This window comes from Poecilia reticulata, chromosome 10 (assembly GCF_904066995.2).
Source record: "Poecilia reticulata chromosome 10, P_reticulata-male-v2, whole genome shotgun sequence".
In the NCBI taxonomy this organism is placed as follows: Eukaryota; Metazoa; Chordata; class Actinopteri; order Cyprinodontiformes; family Poeciliidae; genus Poecilia; species Poecilia reticulata.
The window spans coordinates 14588436-14601456 of NC_088839.1; the positions used below are offsets into that span (position 1 = coordinate 14588436).

The window sequence follows — 13021 nt, forward strand, 5'->3', positions numbered from 1 at the left end:
TGCAATATAAAACTGTGAACTCTTTTCTAGGACACTATTTACTCCACCAGCTTTAACATTTCACTCAGGAAATATACTTGGTGTATTAAAGGAAGTTTGTTCATTCAGCTGGACAATTTTTGTTCATTCATCTGGACAATTAAGATGCTTGGAAGCCACACGACTACATTTGCAAGTGTACATTTTGTTGCAGTGATCATCATCATACAGTAGTGTGTGGATCTGCAATGGCTCAGCATGCAAAGATGTTTTGGATAAAGTTATGCTTCAAAAAGGTAACAGATGAGTAAGTTTGGTGGAGGAGAACTTGATTTGTCCTGGTTTGGGATGGCAGCGGGGCCTTGGGTGTAAGGGATTGGTCCGGTAACCGGCGGGTTGCCAGTTTCAACCCCCACTGTGTCCGTCTCAGTCACTTTGCCGTTGTGTCCTCGGCCAAAACTCTTTGACCGCTGGTGGTGGTCTGTGCATGTTCTGTAAAATCTTCAGTGGTTTGTGTCTGGCTGGTTCATTGTTTCCTTCATAGTGGCCGGGAGGACAAAGAAACTGGGTCTGGTTAAATCAATATGAAAATCCAATGTAGCTCTTTAACTAAAAGACATTTTTACTTATTTTTGGTGCTTATTGCTGGCAATATGTTTTGTCAGGAACAATCCCATCACCTTAGAGCTGGACAACATTTAAGCAAATGAAAATCTAAACAAACTAGTGTCATTTACACCGTTAAACACCCCCTATGACTACAGATTATGCGATGGAAGACGTAGGAAGGTAATTCAACAGAAAATGAGTCCATCAAAACCTGACTCAAGGAGGTCCCTTAGCTGATTGTCATTGAATTAGAGGCTGGATTTGTGGAAAATTTCTAATGTGATTCTCCTGGGTGTAAATCAGAGAAAATCATCTCTGTGAAAACGTCTGCAGCTGCTGTCAGACGTTCCTCCAGGAGTTGTTTCAATATTCACTGTATCTAAAGCATCTCTGGGGTTTGTTCTTAGATGAGATCATCATCGCTTTCTTCACAATAACGCCTTCATGTGTATTTGTTAAATGTTTTTCATAAATAAATGATCTTTACTGGTCAAAAAGTTGCACTTAATGATCTCTAATTCAGAAAAAAAGTCATCTATACCAGGAAAAACAACCAAATTCATCTGAAAATAAATCAAATAAAATTAATTCATATAAATCCAACTCCTTCTAGTTAGATTGAACCATGTTACGAGATACAGGATTGAATCCTAGTGATGCAGATGTATTCAGCGGATCATATGTTCATTTTGTGAAAGAATACCAGTCCATCACCTTACCCTGAAAAGAACACGGTGACAGTAGAAAGGAACAACTCTCTTTTAACAGGATGAATTCTCCAGCTGATCCTGGCTCTGCATGAGCAGCGTCTACACCACACGATTGAGAGCAGAGGTGCTTTTTGATATGAGCCATTTCTCCAGGGCAGCTTGAGAAAATGGAACGAGGATCTGGTAAAAAACAAAAAGTGTTTAAATTGTGCCCTAAACACAAGGGGCCAGGAGAACCCACTGTGGTAATAATAAAGCAGGAAACACTAAATTAGTGGAAACGGTAACAGAAGAAAATGTAGTGCTCACAAGAGTCTTAACGCTTAAACTAAAGTTTTCTGCATGGCAGCGTCTTTCACCAATATCTACTACGTAGTTTAACATCAACAGTGTCTTCACATGCAACTCATATTATGTGCAATAATGAAGTTTTGTACAATTGCAGATGCTGAATATTAAACCTGCTGGCAAACTGAAAGATTGTCTGAAAGATTCAGCATATTATATTTCTGGAATAATTCTTACATCCACATACAGGATGTGAAATTGTAAAACTTAAAAAAATAAAATAAAATTCAGTCCTCATCCAAGTAAACAACTGATGGGTTGTTTTCACATAAGATTTTTCCAGCGTTTCAGAGTTCTGCCTCTTTATTGATGCAGCGACAAACTGTTTTCATTTTTTCATTTTTTTTCTTTGCAGATGTCCCTGAGCACATGCATGCGTTACCACTCAATAAGGCTGCAGCCATTCAGAAATAAGCTTGCAGAGTGATTCACTGTGTGCAGAGTTTGTTCGATTATCTATGCTGTGGCTGAGAGAAAACTCCTCCTGTTTGCTCTGAGTTTAATATCAAGCAGAAACCTCATGAGGTGAGACATTCACCACCAGACTCCAGCGATTAAAAAACGTCTCAAAGAGCTTCACATGAACTCATCACGTGCATGAGTCTCATAATAACGTTCCTTGTTTTATGAGCATTTCAATTAGGTGGAGTGATAATGCATGCAACATGAAGTACAACTAAAGTTTTCTGGGGGTGGGGGAGTGTACAAGCTTGTATTGATTGTATATTTTCTCACATACACAGTCATAAATTATGGATACCAGGTAAAATACATGTAAGTAATTGGAAGTGCCCTGTATGTAAGCACTTCAATTAATATTTATGTTAAATTAATTTGTTTAATTGTATTAAATAATATTAGCTCCAATCTGACTTTTAACCATAGCCTGAGGTTATCCTCTTCAAAAAAACAGTTTTAATGTTTATTTTGTATTTTTTTGAGAGTTACGTCCGTCTTCATTTGATCAACTTGGTAATATGAACCAGTACTGCTGGCACCAAAACAAACCCCAACATGATGCTACCACCACCTTCCTTTTACGCAGCGTCCTTACGTTTTGGACCCTTAACTTGACAGACTGTCTACAGACATGTAAATAACTGTGCAATATTAAAAACATATTCATAGCCCTGACAGATTTAGATTCAAGAAGTTTGTTTCTGTAAAAGGAGAGTTTAATCCCATTTACACAAAACAAGAACTGCTGGCCGAAAATGAGACATTTTCAATAACAAATTAGCCTTTATTGAATTTATTTAATCTATCTTCACTGGCATTACAGCAGCATTTACCATGTTTATCTCTGGTAACTTTATCTCTTATCTTTATTTATGATGAGGAATCATTCAAATAAGGTTATTTTTTTACCCCTCTACACAAGAGCAGAGCAACTGTGTTAATTATTCCTGAATATTCACAAATACATTTTTTTTCTCACCGTCTGAAATTAAATCAGACAAAACTTCTATTACTTTAGATCATTTAAAATTATGTCTGTTTACTAAATGCCACAGTAACCTAAGAATTGCATAAATCTACTTTTTTTTAATGTCTTGTTTTTTAAAGACCGAATCAAAATTCATTTTCAGAGTGAATCAGTAAGGCGAAACCAGTTACCTGCAACATGTGCTCCCTTTTGTTATGCCCAGTCATTCAAGTCCTTTAAGACTTTTCAGTCGATTCTCATGAATCATTATGATTCATGGGACTCCAGACTCAGCCACTCTGGGAACATGTAGGCTTCAGGTGGACTATTTGAAATAAGCTCAGACTATTCCATTCACTGCTGGCAAATTTGACCAAATGGCCCCTTTTAGGCTTCTTTGCTCAGGCAGAGAGCTGTTAATAAAAGGATGGATTCGTGCAGGTTAAAAGTGTCATAATCTTATTGGAGATTTCACACCACCTGTCAGACCTGGTGAGCGTCAAAGGCTGAAATTTCAGCATTTAACATTCTGCTCTCACCGTGTTACAGCGGCGGGCGTCTCTGTTGGAGTTACTTTCTTTGGATGCACTAAGACTAAGAACGTACCGCTTCTCCAGATCTGATCTAGAGAAAATAATGATTAAAAAAAAATACTTTTACTAAATTATGTATGACGAGGTTGTTAAAATACCACTGTTGTCTGGCTTTATTTTCTTTAAAAACAAGAAACAAAGTGAGACAGCTTGAAGATGGGTTTTTTTTTATGTTGCTTCAAAATCCCCTCCAAAAAACAAGACAACCATGAATTTTGTTGAAAACCAACTTTTTATTTATGGCAACAAACTTTACTCAGTGGTTCAGCACCGAAACAAAAATACAAGAAAAAGATTGAGATGTTTGAGAAGTAAGACAAAGACACATGAACAGCGTAGTTAAATATCTCCATGTGAGAGAAAAGGAGTTTAAACCTGAGGAGTTTCCAGCTGTTTCACACGGCTGTGCTCTGTGTCAGTGAAGCAGTCCATCAGACACAGGACTGCTAAAATGTCCCCCCATTTCATGGTTTTCCTATGAAACATTATTATTGTATCAATTACTTTTACATTTCTTTACAGCTAAACTACAAACTGCACTTCACATTAATAGTAATAAAAAAACAGCCTGGTCAAGTCTAGTTTCATATATTGACCCTTAAGGTTTAACTGTAGACACTTTGGATTAAAGAGAGAAGGACAATTGTTTTTCTGAAAAGCATTTATTCATTTGCCTTTAGTCTGTTTTTATAATGTGCAAAAGTAAACAATTCAGCAAAGGCAATTAATAACTTAATTAGTAAATTAGATCAAAATGACCTGATTATCAGGAAATGTGAACCAAATGGTCATCAGATTTTGTTATTGCTTATGAACAGCTGACTGCTCAGGTTTTATAAATACAATAGGAGAAAATTTGAAGTTCAGCACCAACGTTCTCAAACAACGTAGCTTTTCATATAAGTAGAAAAAACGCTGACGACTTCTCTCCACTATCCAAGTTTAACAAAAATAATTCAACCTTCCTGTTAAAAGTACTTAATCAGTAAACTCACTAAGTAACACTCAACTATACTACTAAAACAATGAACGAAAACTAAAAATACCATACAAATAGTAAAAGTATAAAATACAACAACCAATAAAAATTAAACAACAAAGTCACAGTTTCAGCATGAACTGTGAATATTTTCAGAAGCCAGGTTTATTTTGAGGAATTTGTAAATTAGTCCAAATTGGCTTTAAAATAATTAAGATTAGTTTGCACCAAAAATGTTTAAGACTAAACAAAGAACAACAATCTTGCTGAAGTATGCTCAAGCAACTTGAAACAAAGAAGTGAAGCTGAAAACTATATTTTGATGAGGAAACGAGTCATTGAAATAATTTCTTTTTTTAAAAATTAGAAATCAATGAATGTTTGGACTTGATTCTTAATCTATTGTTCAGTTCTAAAAGTTATTGGTCAATAGTCTCTCTGTAGGTATTTTAGTCCTTTCATGACTTGTGTTCCAACCATGTGACTTATAACCAGTGGAGTGTTTTCTGATTTCATTGACCAAATACACATTTGGTCAATCAATGCTTAGTGTTGTCAAAAATGAAGTCAATCAGTGCAAATAAAATCCAGTTGCTCCAAATCATTTTAAATTCTGTTAAAAAAAGACAAATTCTCAAAATATATCATTTATGTTTAACATCTGAAATCACTCTGACTAGTACAGCATTTGCCTCATTATAGTTTTGTTTTACTATTTAGTTTGTGGCTGTCAAGTATTTCAGATCATAAAATGGGTTTAAAAAGGACTATTTTATATAGATATTGCTTAATAAACACATATTTGCCCTTAAATAAACTAGTCATTTAGCTCGGGGACCCCCTGCTACTATTTTTTTCCACTGTTGAATTTAAGGTTTTAAATTAGCTTTTCTTTTAACCATTAAAGCTGAATTAGTACATTGTTACAATCAATTTTCACACAAGTAAAAAAACAAAAAACAAAGGTGACTTGTATCCATAAACCACTTCAGATTTTTAGCATTTTAAGCGAGCTGCAGATAACACTTGATGTAAAGATGAAAAAAAAAAAAAGTTCAAAAATGACATCAACCATTTAAATAGATTTTACGATTCAAAATCCTTCAGATGTGTAATTAGAGCTTTTACTTTTTACACACTGATTATTTGTAGAGATGAGACGTACATTTGGAGATTCTGTCAAATTTATGACAGACTTAAAGAAACTGCCTGTTAAAGCATTACACTAAGTCAAAAAGCTCCAATCTAATTTGATTTTCTCTTGAAACATCTGTATTGATGACAGAGACTGAAGTGATATTTTAAGAAATGTGGATTTGATCTCCGTTTCCATGGTGTCTCTATGGAAATCATTAGCACACGTCCTGTACCTAACAAAGAAAGCGTAAAAGACTTGTATAATCAATTTTCTTTTTCCAGTGAGCAACTTAATTGTGTTTGTAGATAATACAGGGAGTTATAGATAGACGAGGCAGGTAAATATATGGCTATGAATATGTTTATATCAAGTTTGATATTAAATTTGAATATTGCGCATGCCATCGGAGCTATTGTGTGACAGAGCTGCAGCAAAATGACTTATTTTGTCTTGGTTTCACTGGAAGCCATTACATCTCAATCATACAGCGAGACCACAGGAAATGGTTTCCATTCTGCGTCAATTCTTTGGCGGCTCTTTTATAATGAAGCATCATTATGCAACATGTTATTGTTGTAGAATGGAGACAGAGTGCCAAGTTGACCCAACATTATATGATGACGCTACAAAATTAGCCTGCAGAACATTAACAATTGTTCCTAAGCTAGCAGGAAGTCTGGCTTTGTTTCAGTTTACCTTCAGCAGGTTCAGCAGTCTGTACCGCTACACCTCAACGTCTCAGTGGATCGCTGTACCTGCTCTCTCTTTACCTGTCCAAAAAGCTTTAAATATATAAAGTAAAGATAGTGTGGTTGCCATGTCTCATTTTATTTTTATATGTTTGGTATTCTTCTTTTACTTTTCACTGACAGTGAAAAGTAACTCTCTTCTCAAGTAAAAGAATCAAAGCAACAGTCCATATATGTTTTTGATGAGGAAATGACACATCAATCAATCAATCAATCAATCAATCAATCAAGTTTATCTTCTATATAGCACATTTCAGCAACAAGGCTTTACATCACAAAAACACAAAAATACAGTCATAAAAAAACAACATACAGTTGAGAAAACCATTAACAAACATTACATTTTGATGTGCGCCATCATCAAAATAAACAATACACATCAACTATGTTGGTCGATGTTTCATTTATTATTAATCAAAGGCAGCTCTAAACAGGTGGGGGTTTTAGCCTTGTTTTACAGGAGCTCAGTGTTTCAGCTGTTTTACAGTTTTCTGGATATTTGTTCCAGATTTGAGGTGCATAGAAGCTGAATGCTGCTTCTCCATGTTTGGTTCTGGTTCTGAGGACGCAGAGCAGAACCAGAAGACCTGAGAGGTATGGGAGGTTGATGCAAACACAGCAGATATTTTATGTCTTGTGCTAAGCCATTCAGTGATTCATAAACTAACAGCAGTATTATAAAATCTCTTCTTTTTTGTTTTGTTTAGTAAATTACAATTTTAAATATTGATATTTTTTAGGTGACAACCTATGAAGAACATGTCAGAGTCTTGTCGGCCTGTAGGTCACGAGCAGCAGGTTAGCTTTATGCCTCAGAGCAGCTCTTCTCTCAAGACTCCGGTTATGACTGTGGCATGTGCACCTTTTTCTACCACACGTTTTCCTTCCACTCAATCTTCCATAAATGTGGATAGATGCAGCACAGCCAGCTTCTTTAGCAATGACCTTTTGAGATTTACGACTGTCTGTTGGACAAATGTCAAGCACCAGGCTTTCCCATAATTGTTTAGGTCATACCAAAACATTGCTATGTCAAAAATGTTTTTTTTTTTTTGGTCCTAAATTCTGGGTCTTTATTCCCTTTTACAGCTAAGATAACCAGAATTAAAAGGGGGAAAATGTCATCCTGTGTGTAATAAATCTACGCAGCACGTGACGTTCACCTTTTGAATACAATTACCGAAATAAACCCAACTTTTCGATTATTTCCTAATTCACCGACATGCGCCTGTACTGCGTCCAATTCGGTTCGCATTGTAAGTGAGCGGCCCCATCACCCAGCACTGGCAAACACGAGTAGCCTATTCATTATTCATGTCATTGCAGTTGCCCTGTTATGATACAGTCCTGTTTGGAGTGGGCTACCTGATTTGTTCAGCGCGTCCGTCAAAGCAGTGCGTGGCCCTGCGTCGGCTGGCTGTGCGCGCTCATAGGTCGGGCAAAGAAGAACCACAGGAGGAGGAGGGGTGGAGAGTCAGCACAGTGCGCGCCTACGAGACTGCGCGTCGCAAAGGAGGGGGAGAGGTCCAGCTGCAAAAGAAGAAGAAAAAAAGAAAAAAAACATAAAAAAGAAAAAGCAGAAAAAAAAATGTGAAAAAGGAAGGAAAACACGGCGTGACAATGGCAACAGCGAGCTTTCAGTGAAGAGAAGAACAGACGCGAGGGGAGGGGGCGCCGCGAAGCAGGAGTTTCAGAGCCGACGGCCGCTTTGCTTGTCCCGAGAAAAGAGGCGACGTCGGGACATGCTGGCGGCTCCGTAGCGCATTTCCTGGAATACGAATCCTTCAGTGGCTGAGCATAATGGAGCGGCGGCGGAGAGGAGAGCCGCACTGTCTCCATCACTGAGAGGCGCGTCCACCTGCTATTACTGGAGGCCCGGGCTGCTGCTGCTGCTGCTGCTGGTGGAGGTGGTGGAGGGGGGGGATATGCAGGGGAAGTGTTTGCATTTCGGGGAAAGACGCATCTTCTGATACTGTCCAGAGCGCCCGAGAAGGATCCCATTGCGACGGGGGAGGAAAAAAAAAACAAAACCGCGGAAACGGGGAGGAAAAACGCACAGCCACTCCGGAGGTAGGCACGCAAACGGTTTTTATGCTGCTATTCAACATGCACTGTGTGGCTGAACGGGGGAGCGAGCTCTATTAGGTATGCACATGACAAAACTCGGTTCACACAAAACCGATTTATATCCCCGAGATTTATTTATTTTTTTTGCTTTGATGGGGCATATTTGCTGCTGTGACGGGGGAGAACGCCATGCATGGGGTGTAGAGTAAGCAGCCCTACCTCTTTTGGGACAGCTGCCGTGAGCCTACATTCATCCGTCTCTGCTCCATCGATTAGCCATTCCCTGCGAAAAATACCCCCGCTTACCTAAAGCTCAAGCCCCCACCTATTCTCGGTGGGTTCGGAAATCCAGCATAAATACGGATGCCACGTGTGGCCGTTTAAATGTGAGGCAGGTATGATGCTCCGTGTGCATGTTTTGGAGACAAACAGTGGCCTGTGGACGTCATTTTGAATCAACGTTATGCATCCCGAGCGTTGCTGCCCCAGTATGAATTACGGAATGGATAATTCCAGATTCCACACTAATAAATGATTCATAAATGGGGTACTGGGACCTAATAGGGTAACACATCTTACAGACAGGCTCCTCCAATTGATCAATTAATAAACAGCGTATTTCTTTGTTTAAAAAAAAAAAAATTATATATTTTTTTAAATAGGAGCGCTGGCCTTAATGTAAGCATGGCAGAGCTCACACAGGTGCAGCAGGGCATGTGTGAATGCCTGCACTGTGGGGTCACTGGATCAGTAGCTTAGTGTGTCTGCTCCCCTTTAAGGAGGCTTCATGACAGATGTTTACTGGAAGTCCCAGTCAGGAACACAGCCAGCAGCATTCTAAAAAATAATGAGCCGCAGACCTCAGTAACAGCCTGTCTGCATGGCTCTGTGGAGGTGTAACTTTGCACTAAAGACGATTTTAGTTGCATCACATCTCGCAAGTACAGAAATAAATGTCTGGGTGATTTTTATTTGGCAAATACAAATTTTAAATCAGAACTTTAACTGTGGGTTACTGACTAGGATTGATGTAACTTTTGTTTTGTTTTTTTATATATCCTCTTCATAACTTTCAAGTTATAGTGCAAGCTTTTTTGTTCCACTGTGGCTACATGATTAAAAGGATAGTTCAGGATTTTTTTGTAAGCTTTTGTTGAAAGGTAACAAGCAATTAAAAACTGTATCTGCAGTAGAGTAGATGATGCTCACGGCACCTTTTAGTTAGAATATATCCAGATTAATTTGTCCTTGAGGTTAAAGCTAATGGCTAATGAGAAGCAGACTTCTATCACCTTAAAACAATTTAGTTTTTGCAGCAAATCTGTATTGGCTATTATTAACAGCTTACAAAGGAACTGATGAAAGGATTTTTGAGATTGGAGGAAGTGCACCACTAATGGTCTTCCTGTGTGAAACACATAATCAGAACAAACATTAAAAGTGTTTCTGTCAGAGTCAAATTAAAAACAACAACAAAAAAAAAATGATGCAATGTAAAAAATCTCTAGAATTTTGTCAATTTAAATGCTATATTTTTGCTTGCTACAGTGCTTTACTTTTATAACAGTGCTACTCTAACTATAAAAATGAACGTGTATCTTTTTAGCACATGTTTTCACAGACAGAGGAAGATTACCGGGGGAGCAAATCACCTTTAATTTTTTGTGTAATTAGTAAGAGCTTTTTTTTTGTAAAAAATATATTTTTTAAAAACTGCCTATTCCAAAGGTGCTGATAGTTCAGTGGTACATAAATAGCTTTTTTGCACAAACTGCAATGAGGTTTTTGAGATATTTTGGCATGCTTTAGGACGGTAGAAGTTGACTGGGTGTTGATTGCTTCCCAATTAGCCATTAGCGTTCAGCTTTAGCCAAACAGTCGGATCTACTGCAAGTAAGATGTTGACTTTTCATAACGAGAGCTGCTCTCATTAGCATTTTGAGTCGATATTCAATTTTTGGTCTTTGAGAACTTTGTGACGATAACAATTTTAGTGGATTCTGGTTTCACTTCAAAAGCTATAACATAATATATAACACAACGATTTAAGAATTGCATAATTATTATTATTTTCTCTCTTTTTGATATGAGTGGGCACTATTTTAAGACTGTGTACATGTAAGGATTTGGAGGCTTTATTGTAACCAGTCCTCAGCATCTTATATTAGCAGTTAGCACAGCTAGGAAAGTTTGTTCTACAAGCATTAATAAAATTATAATCTATATATGTATTCCCCAGAAAATATAGATCCTTACTTTAACTCTCAGTCCAGCATGTCATAGCAGTCAGAGGTTGAGAACTCAAAAGGTACGTTAGGTACTCCTGTCATCCTTCCTGTTATTTGCTGAAAGCCATGAACCACATACATGCCTTTACATGTCTTAGGAAATACATTTTAAATAACTTCTTACATCTCTGTCCTTCCTCTGACTTCATTTCAAACACCTCGCCGATGCTGGAAATGCCAAACTTTGAGTCTTCCTCACTCAATAAAACCATCCGAACTGTGTTGTTATCAGAGCAGCCCAGCAGGGCTTATGGCGCGTTCACTGACTGAAATGAGATCAGATATTTGAGCTTCTGACCTGCCAGTCACCGGTCAGGGCAGATCAAGCTGAAAATTGTCCAATTCCAGTGCATCTCTACATAATAATTTCAAACTGCAGGGGGTTCAGGAGGGGATAATGCCACTGCCCTTTCCTTCCCTAATGTGAAGACAGCAGTGGAAACCAGATGGAAGGCCATGCATTGATTGAGTCAAAGAAAGCCTATAAGGGGGACAAATTGAGTTGACACGTTCATGTGTGGTGTTGTTATCATGTGTGACGGCACAGTGGACCACAGTGCCTGAGGCGGTGTGATGAGTGGAGGGAAGAGCTCCTCCTTGCTCCAGCTTTGTTTTGAGATCATGGATTTAGGAGCGACCATCTCCATCCAAACATATGCATCTCGGTACGTTATGTGCCTCTGAGACAGTTTACTCTTCAAGCCTGATTCCTTTCACTAAAGTACTATTTTCTGTTCTGCGCTATTGGGTGAGAAATTAAGCCCAATGACACATTAAGCCATCCTGGCTTTGTTCCCCTGTAGCAAGGACAGCAACCATAGACTTATTTTCTTCTTTTTTTTTTTGGTGAGGGGAATGTGCTTAAAATGCTGTTGGAGTTGTTGTGTTGCAGCAATAAAAACCAGCAGCCTGTGTACACAGACCCTTATCTCCCCCCTGCCCATGTGTGCTCTGTGGCTACCGCTAACAGCACATCTCTGATCTCGAAGAGAGCTTCAATCATTCTGAGCTGATCCTCATCAGCCGTGCTTTCACTCACAGGCCAGCTTAATATTCATAAGGCAGGATCTTGCTTTTGATTAATATTTTACACACTGTATTTCCGCTTCCCTCTGTGGGGAAAAGATCCCCTGCAGTATCATATGGAAGCTCCAGGTTCAGACTTTTTTTTACCAGGTGACAACATCTCATTAAGCATACAGAAAGGGCTTCCCTCGGCCGCGTGGAGCCCTGCTGTGCTTTATGACTGGTCTGCCACACTTTGCTCGGCTCGCTATATCACTTCAAGCACCTTAGCTCCGTCTCGGTCCTGGCAGAGGCATGCTGGGCCCATCAGGACCGGCTGAATCGTATCGGCGCACAGTTTATGTCAGTTTATGCTGCATGCAGAGGACTGCCGTGTGGATGGTGGCCTCTTGTTTAGGCTGCGAGATGCTAGCTGCAGCCTAGCGGCGGCTGCCTTTCTCTGTGCTACTGCTGCTGCTGCCGAGTTCTGTAATTAAAGGCAGAGGTAAGTCCAGGGGAGAAGGCTGGGCTCTGATTGCTTTTCGTGACGGGGAGGAGGGAGCTGCTGCATGTCCTGAGGGACAGAGGTGCTGCTGAGCTCTCTGCTGTCTGCTCTGCAGGGGAAGGGTTCCAGGAAGATGTTTGCACATACAACGCCTGGCATCGACATTCATACCCGTTGAACTTTGTTGCATTTTATCTCGGCGCACCCGCCAACGTCTATGTGTCTCATTGGATTTTATGCGATAGGCCAACCCAAAGTAGTGCATAATTATGGAAGGAAAAGGATTGCATTTCTAAAAATAGTTTTTACAAATACTAAGCTGAAAACTTGCGGCATGCATATATATATATATATATATATATATATATATATATATATATATATATATATATATATATATATATATTCACCCCCATTTACTTTCATACCGCTAAATAAAGCATGGATCAGCCAACTCCCTTTAATAGAAACTAATTAGTAAATCTAGTCCACCTGTGCGTAATTTAATCCCAGTATAAATAAACTCAATTACCACATTGCAACATTATTGAACACTGTGATGCCAGCATAGATTACAATCAACCTCAATTTTCTTCAGCTCTCTGGGGTTTTAATGTGACCAACT

The 13021-nt window shown here is 38.8% G+C and overlaps 1 protein-coding gene and 1 long non-coding RNA gene across 2 annotated transcripts in view; one reads left to right on the forward strand and one right to left on the reverse strand.

The window, feature by feature from the left end:
• Nucleotides 1–6744: 6744 nt before the first annotated feature.
• LOC145553093 (uncharacterized) lies at nt 6745–12726 on the reverse strand. The gene is made up of 2 exons (XR_014089288.1): nt 8818–12726; nt 6745–8061 (listed from the first exon to the last, which is right to left on the reverse strand). It is a non-coding gene; the product is annotated as an uncharacterized LOC145553093 (long non-coding RNA).
• Nucleotides 8017–13021, forward strand: part of nexmifb (neurite extension and migration factor b) — an 88966-nt gene continuing 83961 nt past the window's right edge. Inside the window, exon 1 of the mRNA XM_008420071.3 lies at nt 8017–8601. The gene's annotated coding sequence lies outside the window, so the exon portion shown is untranslated. The remainder of the gene's footprint in view (nt 8602–13021) is intronic.